This window comes from Parasteatoda tepidariorum, chromosome 11 (assembly GCF_982258835.1).
Source record: "Parasteatoda tepidariorum strain Cologne lab strain chromosome 11, Ptep-v5.0, whole genome shotgun sequence".
Taxonomy (NCBI): Eukaryota; Metazoa; Arthropoda; class Arachnida; order Araneae; family Theridiidae; genus Parasteatoda; species Parasteatoda tepidariorum.
In genome coordinates this window covers 28,172,872-28,187,928 of record NC_141765.1, presented here as the reverse complement: position 1 = coordinate 28,187,928, position 15,057 = coordinate 28,172,872, and the positions used below count along the sequence as shown (strand labels likewise).

General features: G+C 26.5%; 1 protein-coding gene and 1 long non-coding RNA gene across 4 annotated transcripts in view; one reads left to right on the top strand and one right to left on the bottom strand.

Moving 5' to 3' along the window:
• Positions 1 to 2,582, bottom strand: part of LOC139427069 (uncharacterized) — a 60,090-nt gene extending 57,508 nt beyond the window's left edge. For both annotated transcript variants that reach the window (XR_011638232.2, XR_011638231.1), the window contains exons 1-2: positions 2,483 to 2,582; positions 2,130 to 2,246 (exon numbers count right to left, since the gene is read on the bottom strand). This is a non-coding gene — a long non-coding RNA (uncharacterized LOC139427069). The remainder of the gene's footprint in view (positions 1 to 2,129; positions 2,247 to 2,482) is intronic.
• A 2,315-nt stretch (positions 2,583 to 4,897) lies between these two features.
• Positions 4,898 to 15,057, top strand: part of LOC107447341 (toll-like receptor Tollo) — a 35,166-nt gene continuing 25,006 nt past the window's right edge. Inside the window, exon 1 of one of the 2 annotated variants that reach the window (XM_016062218.4) lies at positions 4,898 to 4,980. The gene's annotated coding sequence lies outside the window, so the exon portion shown is untranslated. Of the gene's footprint in view, positions 5,230 to 15,057 lie in introns of both variants that reach the window. The other variant, XM_043039060.3, reaches the window with a different exon arrangement.

Here is a 15,057-nt window from a genome sequence, read left to right as displayed (position 1 = left end):
CTGATGAAAAGATTATATCTTTTATTTTCCGGATTTTTATACATTTTTTTCCTTCTTTCGTAAATTTTTTTCCGGATTTTTTTTTATTCTTTCTATTATTACAAACTAAGGTAAACAACGTTTAGGAGCACAAAAATATTTTTAAATGCGGACAGCTGTCTCGGATGCTCAAAGGGCAACCTTCATCAGTGCACAGGAGCAACTTTGAGCATCCGAAACAGCTGTCTGCATTTATAAATATTTTTGTGCTCCTAAACGTTGTTTACCCTAGTTTGTATTTTAGCACAAAGGTCGCCCACTTGTGTATTTATTTATTTCTATTTTATCATTATATTTATTTTTATTTTTCCCTTTTTTCATTGTTCTGTAATTTTTCCATGTTTTCTCTGCATTTTGAGTGCATAACCGAAAATGAGTTTTTATTGTATAGTATCATACTTTGCTAAGCAGAAAAAATATCTCACTTCTTAGTCCAAAATAATATAACACTTATATTGAAAAAAAAAACGCTTTGAAAGACCCCAAACACGAACCGTGAACTCTAAACAGCACAATCACGCGTTCAGACATTCTACTACCTCGGCAATTTTTTATGTGGAGAACGCATCAAAAATGAAGCATCCTGAGAAAAATAACGTGTGAGGGATAATTTATGAATTGAAAAAAAATTCACAGCGTGATTAGTTTCAAATCGGCCTTATAGGAAAGAGTGGATGTATACTTTCTAGAAACTTGGTTATATATGCCTATAAATATTTATAGAACATTTAAAAAAAATTCTTTTGTCCAAACTACGCTATATTAAATCTTAAGTGGAAAATGTCACATGGTGGACAGTTTATAATTTTTTTAATAAAGTTTTGCACTGTGGAATTCACTTATGGAAGAATGGACAACCTGTTTTCCAAATGTTCCCAAACCTGTACCTGAAACGAAATTTTTATGGTAAATTTTTTAAAAAAATGTCCAAAACAAAAACCAAATTTGCTATCGAAATCACCATTTACAAATTTTGAGAAAAACTTTAAAAAAAAATAAGAAAATTGAAGAAGCAATGGACGTGAAAAAAAGCACCCATACCTGACTAAAAATACTCAGAGAAAATTTTTTAAAAAAAAACATTTTTTTCCAAAACATGCTATATTACGCTTTTGATAGAAAATGTTATATGGGAGATATATAAATTTCTTAATTGATACGTTTGAAATTGGTTTTATCGAAAGAATGTGGATCATATTTTCAAAAAATACCTAAAAATAATTTTATAACATTTAAAAGAAAAAATAGTAAAAGAAAACTAATCTTGGCCCTAAGATGCATGCATTATGTGAAAAATATCGTAAACCGGGCATTTAATAATTTTTGTTGCATTTTTTGTTTGTCAGAATTCATTTAATTCATAACTTGCTTAATAAAAGGAAAAACACGCGTCATTTCATTTAAAAAATACTAATATACTCCTAAATATACTTATAGAGCATGATTTAAAAAATTATTTTGTTTAAAGCACACTGTATGAAACATTTGATGGTGGGATTAAGACTTTTTTTAATGGCTTTTTAGTACCATGGTTTTTGCTTTTAAATAAAAAAACACTGACGATGCAAGACAAAAGAACTTCTTAGTTCAAACTTTAGACAAATATTGTATAAAGAAAATAATTAAAAAAATTTATTATATTTTCACATAATTTACATGCAAAATTAAATCTTCCCTTTTTAACCTGCAACTGCCCAAAATATTAACCTATATTAACTCAACAAATGCAAGTGCTATAGAAACTCTATTATACATCTATTTGGCATTTTTTTCCACTTTTAACTTTGCTTATAATGATAAAAAGAAAAGCCCTCCTTAATTGGCATGCAAAATTAAAAAAAAAAAAAAAAAAGTCTCATAAGACATTAGATTTTGTAATTCGTTTAGAATACATATTTTTGATTCGAGTGATACCAGAGGTTCAATTTTCGAACCTAGAATCAATCATGATATAAATTTTATTTTTTAAAATAATTGGAAAAAAAATTTTGTGTCTCAATTCCGCGTATTAGGAAATTCTAGTTTCTTTGGGTCTTTACGGTTTTCGTATTTTCTCGAATTTAGTTTACAGCAACGTCTAATTAACTTACCCATATTACGTAATACAGTTCACGTTTGGAACGTTGTAGAGCATGTCGTATATTACAGGGTGGACGCCATTGTCAAATATGGTAGAAAGATCTCATCTTGTACTTTTTTTTTCCTTGCTGGAAATACAGAAACAATTATTGACTTTGAAATAACCATTTGAAAATTCATGAAGTGGATTTGCAATGTAAATTTTATTGCCACTGATAAGTTTATGAAAAATGTAGGAGTTTCATTTTCAACAAAAGACATCAGTGGCGAAGCCAAAACTTTAAATCTAGCCTCAAATTACATACCGCATAATTACATACAAATTATAATCAAATTACATACAGATTTTAATCAAATTACATACAGATTTCTACTCCATTTCATGCTTGGACGTTCAATGAATTTACACTTTTTATCAAATTTTTGCCACAGTAAATACAGAAACAAATACTGTTTTTCATTATAAGTCATCTCATAAAATCTGGGTTTTACATCACACACTTATTTACGACCATTAAACTTCAATAATAGATATAAAGCTGATATAACATAATAAATATTGAACTGGTTGAACATAATTTTATAGTGTGAACCCCAAACTCTTCAATGGATATCATCGTGTCGGGTGTCGAGCAATTAAATTTTCGAATTATATTTCAAGTGCATGTTCAGATGTCGTCTGTTTATTTAAAGGCAAGTTTAAAAAAGAAGAAGTCCAACAGCGTTACTTTAATATTTCATATTTCATTTTATTTCTTTAATCATGTTTTGTGAATGTAAAGTGTTCCCTGTAATTGCGCCAAGTAAAAATGCATAGATCTTTAATTTATAACGATAAAAAGTAATAACTTCATTTTAAAGTAATGTTTATTTAATAGCAAAAAAAATTTGATAAATAAATATTCTAGACATCTTGAAGGAATATTATAAATATCTATGAATATTATAAATATTATCATTATAAATGAATAGTATAGATATCAATAGATTAGCTTGAAAAATCATGAGCAAATAGTATGAAAAATATATTTTACTTTTTTTTTAAAGTTATCGATTTTTATCACCTAATTATGTATAAAAAAATGTTTAAAATATTAAAAGAAGCTTAAATATTCATTTGCTTATTTCCATGCTGAACTTGTTTATTAGAATAGAAAAATTAATACAAAATCGAAACTAAATGATCCTTATTTTTAATTTTTTTGTACAATAATTTAAAATACAAGATGATTCTTTGGATGAGCATGAGCAATTAAAAATATAGTTATTTTTTAAAATAGTTACCTGTATTTCTTCTTTGTGTTTCGAAAAAAAAATTATATTGCATCGATTAATTTTCTTCATAATTTCTTGTTTATTTTTTTTTCTCGACAAAAAGAATAATTTACTGTGTGGCTCCTTGTAAGTTTTTCCATTACATTATTTATTTATTTATTTTGTAATTTTTAAAAAACTATATTCTATAAATGGATTAATTAACTCTTTTTGGAATTCATATTAGAAAATGAGTTTAAAAAATCACTAATGATTCCTTACCTCAAGTTTCAGATTAAGTTCAGACTTGTTGCATGCGATTTAAATTAAGTATAACAGATATTTTTCAATGTGATACAATTTAATTTTGTCTGTTAATAGAAAACGATATCTTTTTTAAATTTATATTTCATCAAACGATTTCTTATAATAATGAATATGTGTGCTTAACTCTCTGTTATTACAGTTCTTAAAACAAAAAAGTATTTAATATGCTCTTACTGGCAGTTTAGCACCACATTCACTTTGTTTTTTTTTTCTTCTGCATTATACGACGTAAAATCTCTCTCTCAATAAAATTCAAAAATTATTTTTATTTGTTTTCTTCTTTAAAATTTTGGCAGATTAGAATGCAAAAATGTACAATTTTCAGTAAAATAAGGCCCATGTGTTGCCTTATAAAATAAATTGTAATTTTAGAAAAAATAAATAAAGAAATTCTGTATAAAATAATCGAAACGAAACGATTTTTTACGAAAGTGTGCGAAATTTCAATATGATCAGTGTATTGCAGTTCGATAACTAACGTAAAAAATAAAGATTTGAAAGAAGTCTATTTTTGCTCACGACAGTTCGAACCAAATGGGAGAACCTGTTTCCTATCACTTCATTGACATAAACTTAAAAATAGTAAAAATAGTCAAAACATTTTGTATTTCTAGTAAAAAATAATTTCAAAAATTCACTAAAAAAATACATAAATAAAAAAGCCACAATTAATTTTCATTAAACTCGAAACAAATTTATTTTAAACAAATAAAGGTTTTGCACGATTTTGTTGAAAACTATATATTATCTTGCAAATTAAATTAATTTTCATAAATTAAGTTTAGTTCCAAAATTTCTAGTTTCAACAACTCTGATTACTAATAAAATTGGGAGGAAAGTTTAATATTCTCTTCATTAAATCAATCTACAAAGATACTCTTGACGATGCAATTAAATTCTTGAAATTTGGTCGCTAAAAATTGTTTTACTTTTATATTTTCTTTTGCTTCTTTAAAAAAAAAAAAAAGAAAGTATTTCGCTCGGTAAAAGGTAACTTTATGTTGAAATTACTTTTTTATCGGAGTTATAATGATGCTAGAATCATTAAAATTGGAGTATTTTATAAAGCCCTTGCTCATTAAACTGAACTTTTCAATTAATTTTTCGGTTTATGAAATTACGGGGAAAGCGATTTTAAAGTGTCTCTTTCCTAATTTTCGTAATTTCTTAATTTGTACCGGCGACGTCAATAGATGGCGCTTTCTCAAATCTCTGCAGACGGCGTCCCAGTTATCAAACATTGGCATATTCCAAAAAATGTTGAAGAATCGTCTGAAAGCGGTGAGTCACATTATTTTTCTTGTCATTTTTTTTCCCAACAATAAATCATTGAACCTTTATGATATTTGACTTTTCAGTCAAACTTTAAAATATGAGTGTGTTTAAAACAAATTTATTGAAGGCTTTTCGAATGTTTGATGGTCAAAGCTGCAGGCTGGGAAATAAAAAAAGAGATTGCATCTTACATTCTCCGATGGAAACTTAAAAGAAAAACATAAGGATTGTTTCTCTTTCATCGCTATTTCAAAAGTAAGATTGCGTGAAATTTGTAGTAAAAAGATCCCGATCCTAGTTCCGAATGTCGGATCGATCTTGTTATTTATTATGGTGTGAGTTATTTATAAGAACGTTAGACATTCTATTGAGTTTGTCATAGTTACTCCATCTCACGCATTCCGCCACACATCTAAGAAGATACAATAGGGACCTTTATTAAAATTGATATTCGTAGTTATTGATTTTGACAGTAACTAAGAATGTCAATTTTGTACCGTTTTGATTTCTGTTGAACATAAAAGATGATGAAGTATTTAATTTAGATAAAAATTTAATTGTTATTCGAAAAATTAATTTCCCAGCAATCAGAAAAAAATAATTTTTTATCAATACATATATAATACTAAGTTATTGCTCTTTTTCAAACTTTATTGAAAAAGCATTTAGAGTAAAAAATAAAACTTACATTTAAATTATTATAAAATATTGTAGCACCTACATTAAAATTTTTTGTAAATTTTTATGTTGACTTATCAAATATTTAATATATTTTCAATGACTAAGTTTAAATAATAATAGGCATTTAAATTTATACAGAATCATTTTTCAATTTTTTCTGATCTAATGAATGAATTGAATTAATATTTACTTTGAAAATTCATATATAAACAGAAGAATTTTTCAAAAGTAAACATTCTGAAACTTTTGATTAATCTATGTTTGAATTGTAAATAAAGGTCGCTATCGGTTTTTATTTATTTTTATGTAGAATGGGATTCTCTTTTAAAATTTTGGCGACTGAGGCGAACATTTTCTTTGTGACGTGTTTTTTCTGATTGAAGTGAATAATAACGAAATCCGGGCTAGATTTTTACAACTCGGGCTTAATTTTTATTAGATTAGTGCTAATCATGCTTAATATTTTGTTTTAAAGAAGTTTTTTTTAATGTATTTCCTGTTTCAAGTTATATTATTTTAGTGACCAAGAAAACTCTTTTCTAGTTTAATAATGCTAGACAAAACTTGCGAAAATGTTTTAACATATCGAGACATTTTAAAACATGTCTCGAATAATGTTTTATTTCGTATTATCAGTATAGTTTGAATTGGAAGCTTATTCTTTTTAAACATTACCACTGCTTTTATAATTATTTATCAGATTAATTATTTGAATAAATTATTGTTTTATTCTATTTATTTTTAGCATATGCTAATCATTAAGTTCTTTATACCTATTTAAAAAATTGTTGTTTGGAAGGAAAATGTGTACTTAATCGAATAATTTTTATTCATTTATTTAGAATGTTAAAAGTTAAAATTAACCATGTATTTGTATTCCAACAAATTTCGAAAAAGAAATGAGCGACTCGCAATTTTATCAATATTAAATTAATTAATCGAAGTGACCAAAACATTTGAAATTTTTATTTAATTAAGTTTTTGAATTACTTATTTATTTATTTTTTTTTGAAAGATCCTGTTTTTGTGAAAAAAATCTACTCATAATTTACTTAATCTAATATTGTAAAATGGGATTCATTCTACCATATACAAATTTTTTGTATTCCTCCTATGTAAATTCTTTGATTCTATCTAGCCCTATTTTAGCAAATGTGTGTAAATTTGTTTTGATTGCGAATGTGTGTAAATATGTGTGTGTCCTGGTTTTGTGAAGAAAAAAAACACAAAAGCTTTGTCTTACACGGAGTTTTTGTTTTGAAATTATGAAAAAAAGGCGTCATCGTAAAATTATGAAAGAAAGGAGTCGTCGTATGCATTTTTCAAAAGAAGAGTTGAGTGAAGTGTCCATTTTCAAAATGAAAAAGAAAAAAAAATGGGAAAGATCCGATTTCGCGATTTTGTAAAGGTCGGTTAAGGTTTTGAAAAGTTTTTTTTTTTTTCTTTTTTTTTTTTAACGGTCCCAAATTTTGTCTGAAAGTATAATATTTCACTTTTCTTGTTGTAAACGCAAATGTTAAAGTTAGTTTTGAATCTATACATTTTAATGAGAGAGTATTTTAATGAATATTTTTTACCAACTGTGTGGTAATGCGAACTATAATTTTGAGAAATAGAATTTTTGATGAAAACAAAATATTATGCGTAGAAAAATATCAAATGAATTGTTTAAATACTATATTTTGGTTTATAAAACCAAAATTATGTTTTTATTTTTTGTTTTAAGCAGAATAATCATTACCATACAGTACGGTAATTTTACCAAAATTTTTTTCTTCTTGAAGATGTGCATTACTTATTTCTTCTTGAAGATTGTGCATTATTTATTTCTTTTTTATCCTCCTTTTAATACTATTCACCTTAATTTTCTTTTCATTTTCTGACCCTTCTGATTTTAAATAAGGATATTATTCCTTTATTATTGCACCTTCTCTTCTGCTATTAATAACAATCTAAGATGTAGTCTGTTAAATATGGTGTTCAGTATATGTGAGGAAAAGTCTACTTTTGGATATTTTTTGCTTAATATTTTGTTTTCAAGAACAGTGAAACTTCTAATCGATAATTCATATGTAAATATTTTTATGGTGTTGAAATGGTAACTTTGAAACTTCTAATCAACAATTAATTCATATGTAACTATTTTTATGGTGTTGAAATAGTAATCTCCCATTAAATGCAAATTAATCTCCCAATAAATGAACTTAATACAACCTAAGATGTAGTCGGCAAAATATGTGAGTTAAAGTAAACTTATAGATATTTTTTGCTTAATACTTTGTTTTCAGGAACTGTGAAATTTCTAGACAATTAATTTATATGTAACTATTTTTATGGTGTTGGAATGGTAATCTCCCATTAAATGCAAAACTCGTAATAAGTATTCCATAAAATGTTGATGCCTATTTTCTCACACTTTGTTAATGTTGTTTAATTCCCTTGTGCTCAAAACGCCCCGAATATCAACGATTTTCATTCTAATCATATCCTGTAGTTGAAAATTGCCTAGTGAGAATCAATAAAACCTTCCCGAGTTCTCAAATTATGTGTTTTGATTACCAGCCAAAGTATAAATTGAGAAAGCTTACTTAGTCAGGGTGTAGTTGATAACGCTCAAATTCGTAGCCTTTTTAAAATTTCGATAATTTTTAAAAAAGCGCTTTGGTAATTACTTCGGTAAAATTAACAATAAAGTATGGTTTTATAATTCGTGATAAGATTTGGTAAACGAGGTAAAATTTTGTAGTTTTATCATATTTCAGAACATAGTTAAAAAAACATTTATTCGGTTAAATTTATTTTTCAGTTCTGTGTTTTTTACTAAACCTGCGGTAATAAGAACTATAATATTGAAACCAAAATTTTCGGTAAACCGTTACCATATGAACGGAAAAATTACCAAATGAATGGTTTAAATACTGTATATTTTGCTTTTATTAACCAAAGTATGCTTTTTTTTTAATCAGAAGTTTCATTGCCAGACAGTGCGGTAATTTTACCAGAACTTTTTTCTATTGTAGAAGTCTTATTTCAAAAACTTATTAAGTGTTAGAGCATTGTTAACAAAAGTTAAAAGAGGGGAGAAAATTCAACAGGCAATAAAAATCTAGGGATACATAGCTTGCTCTGTTGTGGAAAATGATAAAAAGTAATTAAAATAGAGAAAACTAGTTAAACAATCAGGCTTTCCATTAGCAGTAAAGCTAAATAATATATAGCGATTTTCATTATTTTATAACACTTTCTAAATTTGAATGACAGAAATATATCACATTTTTACTAAAAAAAAATAAGTAAATTAAAGCTTAAAATATAAATGGAAATCTATTTTAAGAAAATATTTATCACTCTAACTCATTAGAAGATTCAAAAATAATTTGCGACTTTTGCTTTGAAATGGGGTAATAAAACATTTCGTCGATTTTGAAGCGAAATACACAACTAATCAAATTAAATAACTGTCAAGAAAATGAGAAGTCTGGGTAATAAAAATCCACTTTTATTGAAATAAAGTTTCTATTACTCTATACTTCAAATTTTTATTAGATAGTGCTATTTTTTTCTTTAAAGTTAATGGCTTTTTGTCGTTCTTAACATTTGCTTCTCTTTTTTAGTTGGTGGAATGTTCGGCTAGTCGAAGGAAATATTTTATAAGAAAATATTTTTTCACCATAAATAGACAAAACATTAAAACTTTCTATCATCTAATTCATTCTCTAATAATTTCAGAAACGTGGAAATGAACTATTTTTTCCCATTCTTCTGTGAAAAATCCTAATCTAATATAAAAAGTATTTGATCGCAGTTTTCCAATATTATTTTGTGTTATCATTAAATGTCGTGAAGTCAACTAGGAAAATATTTTGAAATATCTTGTATAAAAGCTTTTGTTTTATTTGAGAAGGTTGAGAAATTATGTTGGGATCGATGAAAAATTGCTGTATTACAATATTTTTACACAGTTAAAAAACCATCAAAATCTAAAACTATTTGATATTATATAAATTTATATAAGTACTACACTGTAAAGAAATTCCGAATGAAATTAGAGTATAAAGTACCGGCAGTTTGGGTGCATCATCCGTAGAATCAATTTTACCGTAAATGTTATACCATAATTTTTACAGTAATAATTACCGTAAAATCACTCGAATTACGATCACCCGAAAATCACTCGATTATACGGTAATTATTACTGTAAAAATTATGGTATATCAGACTTTTTTTCCCATACCGGTTTCTTGAGTGCCAGTACTTTCAACCGTAATTTTTTTCATACAGTGTATGAAAATGTGCTTAGGATATCTACAGAATTTAAACTTATTTATAAATCAACAAGCTTAAAACTTTTGTCTTGGAATAAAAAAAGTATAGTAAAAAAAATTTCTAGTCAGACTTAAAAAAAAAAAAGAGGTTGCATTTACAATTGAGCGTTTATGCCTAGTGCCTTCGATAAAATTATAGAGAAATGAATATTTAAAAATAATTTCTGTCCAATAAATAATTATTAAGGAACTTACAGTGTATTTTTAGAATCATCCCTAAATAGGCTAGTCCAAATAGGCATGAATGAGGTACTTCTTCAAATTTTTTTCTTCATGAAATTGTTTTTTCTTTCTTTTTTTAAGAATTGTTGCCAGCTTAAATTTTAAAGTTATTCTTATTATAATTATTAAACTTTCTATGTTAAGTATGCTGGCATTAACTACTGAGTTATGTTGGGTAACTCTATATTTGAAAAAAAAATTACATCTGAAAAACGGAACCTTCGAAATTATTAAAACACAGAGTATTAATCAATTATTACCCTAAAAAATGAAGTTGTAAATGGGTTTCTAATACAAATAAAGAAAAAATTCAACAAAAATGTTAAATGAAATTCAAGAGAATTATCCGTAGTTATTAAACATCGTAAAATAAATAAGAAGAAAATTTTTTTTTTTAAAATTAAAAAAAAAAAACTGTTACACTAATATAAATATTTAAGTGAAGTTCCCTAGAAACTTTTTTTAATAGCTAACAAATCATTCTAACTCATGTGCAGTATCTTTATTTTATTATTTTATTCGGCAATAGTAAATAGAGTACAGTGCGCAGAAAAAAAGGACCACCCTGAATAACTTTTGATTTAATGATCGAACTTCACGCTCTATGACTCAATCTTATTGGCTCGAGGGGGTGACCTCAAATATGCTGATTAATAAGTGCAGACGGTATTTTAAGTTACGAAATCAGACACATAAACGTACTTTCTCTGAATAAACTTACTTTTTTTTCTCCACTGATTCGGATTTTTGACCCCCTAAACATATAGGGGGTAGCCGCAATCTGGAAATATGATCCCAATAGTTCGGTCAGAAGAGCGCTTCAAAGTTTGAACCCCTTAATGTTAATTTTACTTTTTGCGTCTTTCGCTATATCTCAAAAAAATTTTAAGCTAATTTTTAAAATAAATTTGCACACAATTAAGAAATTCGTTTATCCAAAAAATAATTCCATACGGAAAGAAAATTTCAGTAAATATTTATTATTTTATTTAATAAAGGTCGAAAAAATTGTGAATTGTAAGGTATGCAAATTTATGCATCATTTAAAAGAATGTAACTTTACATGATAAATAGAACATTTGAACAAAATCGGTTGAATAGTTCCTGAGAAATTAAATTTCAAAAAAGTCAGATATTTAAAATTCGATTTCTCAGGAACCATTCATCCTATTTTGCTCAAATTTTGTATTTTGCTATGTAAAATTATGCTCTTTAAAATAATGCAAAAAATTCTGTACCTTCAATTCGAAATTGTTTCGACCATAAAATAATAAATATTTACTAAAAAAAGTCTTTTTTGCCTGGAATTACCTTTGGATAAGCGAATTTTATTATTGTGTGCAAAAAATTTTCAATTCGCTTAAAATTTTCTCTGTATATCTCGAGAAATTTTTACATTCGAGAAATTTTCATTATATGTGAAATACGAAAAAAGTAAACTTTGGAGCGCTCTCCTGACCCAAACTATTGGGACCATATTTCCCTGATTGCGGCTACCCCTATATATTGGGGATCGGAAATCCGAATCCTTCGAAAAAAATTGTATGTTTATTCAGAGGAAGTACGTTTTTGTGTCTGTTTTCATTACTTAAAATATCGTCTGCCCTTATTAATTAGTATATTTGATGTGACCTCCTCGAGCCATTAATATTGGGTCCTAGAACATGATGATCCGATCATTAAATCAAAAGTTATTTAGGGTGTTTTTTTTTTTTTTTTTTTTGTATGTGTGCACTGTACGTAAATAGTTTTCTTCAAATGTTAGGCTTTGTTACTTCGACTTTTTAAAATAAAAAAGGATGATCAAGAATTATAAAAAAACTGATGTGTAAACGGGTACCCCATGCAAGTAATTTGAAAAATGAAAATTTTCGTAAGAATTTAACATTAGCTTCAAATGCGTAGATTAATCTGCAATTATAAGAAAGCATTAACAGGAAAAAGAAAAGCAAAATTGCAGCACCGATTTTAAGAGGTGTTAAATTTTTTTTAAGTATTTTCTTCGCAATATATTAAGTATTTTACTCCTTATCATTTGCATTAATTTTTTTGTATTTTCAAACCTGTATGAAAGAAAATAAGATTTCTTTACATGTTACATATTTTATTAATATATTTTATCAGTTTTATTACTAACAAGCGGATGATCAAGAATTAACCAAGTGATCGCCGGCAGTCCTCTTTTTCTCATTTTCTATCAATATAAAAAGATTTTGAAGTAAAATACCAAAATCAATAAAACGGAAGGTTTTTTTTCTAGCACTTATCCCATTAAAACATTTTTATCGGCTTATTTACAGATTTAGTTGTTTATTTTTTCTTGGCTTATTATTTCTTGACTTATTATTTCTTGCCTTATTATTAGCTTTTTTTATTCATGATAAATAACGGCTTTAAACGTAATCTAATGTAAAAAAATTAAAAATAATTCATATTTTTAATAACTTATTCTTGAGAAAAATATTAAATGTTGCTAAATTAGAATGATTCTAAAGCCTGTATGAGAAAATATATTTCTTAAATTTAAGTATATGAGATTTCGTTGTATGAATTAATAATTTAACAAATTAAAAACTTATTTATTAAACGTGACAAAGTGTGAATTAATTAGCTTTTAAAATTAGCCATTAAAATTAACTTTTTGTTTTCTGTTTTAAGTTTAACGTCCTAAGTAGCACAAATGAGAAACAACGTATTTCTTTTAATTGAGCTGAAGTTCACAATTTGGCAGAAAATCCTGCAATTTTAAAAGAAAATTACCGAGTGTAGAAAATAATAGAACCATCTTAAAGCTTATCTTTAAAGCTTACAGAAAATGTGATGTTTGCGTGCAAGTAGAGTTTGTTAAGACCTTAATCTGGGGAAGAAATCAATGTTTCGCGTATTTTAATAATGCTCTTCTTTTTTCTCTCTTTCCTCCTAATTTTAGCTCGAATCCTACATTTTGTTTTATTTCCCAGAAAACATATTTTCTCTCTTTTTTTTAATTGAAATAAAAGTATTAGACTAACTATTAAACTTAAAAGCTAATTATTCTAAATGCTTAATCAATTTAGAATTCAGATTTAGTATAGAATAGTTAATAATAAAAAAAAGCTTTAAAAATTTGCTGAAATTTTTTGTTCAGTATCTAAAACCATATTCGAAAACTCACTGCCTAATTTTTCCAATCTAAAATTCTTCGAAGAGATATCGCTTGCAAAACTTTTCGAGTAGATAAGATTTTTTTTTTCTTTTAAAAATGAAAAGCTAAAGCGGTAGATATTCTAAAACCCTTTTAGAAACTTATACAAGTTTTTAGTTTTCGCAGTATGCTGGTAAGCCTAACTCGAACAATATTGTAAAATTGAGATTTGCTCAAGAGACCCGCGTCTACTCCTTTAAAAACACTACTTTCTAGTTTATGTAAACATTTTAATTTGTATGTGATTAAACACACAAATTTGAATACCAACATAATGCAGGAACTTATTCTGAATGTCACACCTTGAGTAAATTTTCCTCGTTTGAATTTTTTGGCAGGATATATTTGTTTGTAAAGATTTGACACTTAAACTGAAGAATTTTGTTTTATTGCCATAAAAAAACCTTCTCTTCAAATATTCAGAATCTGATTTAACTTAAAAATTGTATGTTCAAAGTTAAAAATGCGATGAATTAATCTTTATTTAAAATATTTGAAGTGGGGTCTTTTTCGAATGGGGTCAAATTATTGTAAGAAAATTCGCCATGTTTTATGGTTTTATTTGTGTTGTCTTTTTCTCTTTCATTGTTAAGATAAACTGCAGCATTTGTTTTTTTCTTGAAAACGCATTAAGAAAAATGTTCGCACGTGTACCAAAATATCCAACCAAATTGCCTATAACACACAAAGAAAAAAAAAAGATTTTTTCCCCCGTTTGCGCTGACATCCTTTCAAAGGTTAAAATAACAGCTAAAGAATAAATTTCTAGTTTCGTGTGTATACCTGGTGAGTTAACAAAAAAGTTCAGACACTCTTGAGAACTTATATACAACTTTATGTGTTATTTAAGCAATGACCTATGTAATTTTGCTGACACCGTAGAAAAAGACTTCATAATTTTTAACTCACATCATATTTTTGAAGCAGTACTAAAAACATTTACATTTAGATCTAAGTTTGTTATCTCAGATATTGTATCTTGATAAGAACAATTTAACGTATAGAAAGTTTGCAGTCCACTAATTTTAGCTAATCATTTAATGGAAAAGATAATATTATAAGGCCTTTATTAATTAGTATTGTGAAAAATTTGCGAAGGCATACAAACAGAAAATGTTTAAATATTATTTTTTAAGTGATGAAATAGTATCAATTATTGTGCAGTATATTAGGCGCTGAGAGACTATTATTTTACGCGTAAGACTAATAATTGAAAAAATCAAATTTTATTTAAAAATAATTCGTTAACTTTTTGAGTGAGGAAAAAATTTTTTTATTGTTAAAAAAATTTGTTTTTCTTTTTTAGTAATGTAAACTTTTAACTTTTGTAACAAATTGCGAAGTTCTAGTATATTATTGTATTAGATTTTTGTAATATTAACGTTATAAAACAGTTTTATATAAAAAAAAATCCGGTCAAAGCATATTTAATGGCAACTAGATGTAGATTCAATTATACATCATCAGCGCGTTTTCTTCACTCCCACAAGGACAACCTGTTTTTTATTGAAATTTAAGAGCTTTATTGCGTCATAATCATGAGTCATGCTATAGAAATGAATGAATTAAATTCTCATTCTGTGGGTTATTTCTATTTATCCAAATGAAGTGTCTTATTCCAATGAAAAATTGAATTTTTCAAAAGAAACAATGTAGCATAACTTTTAACGC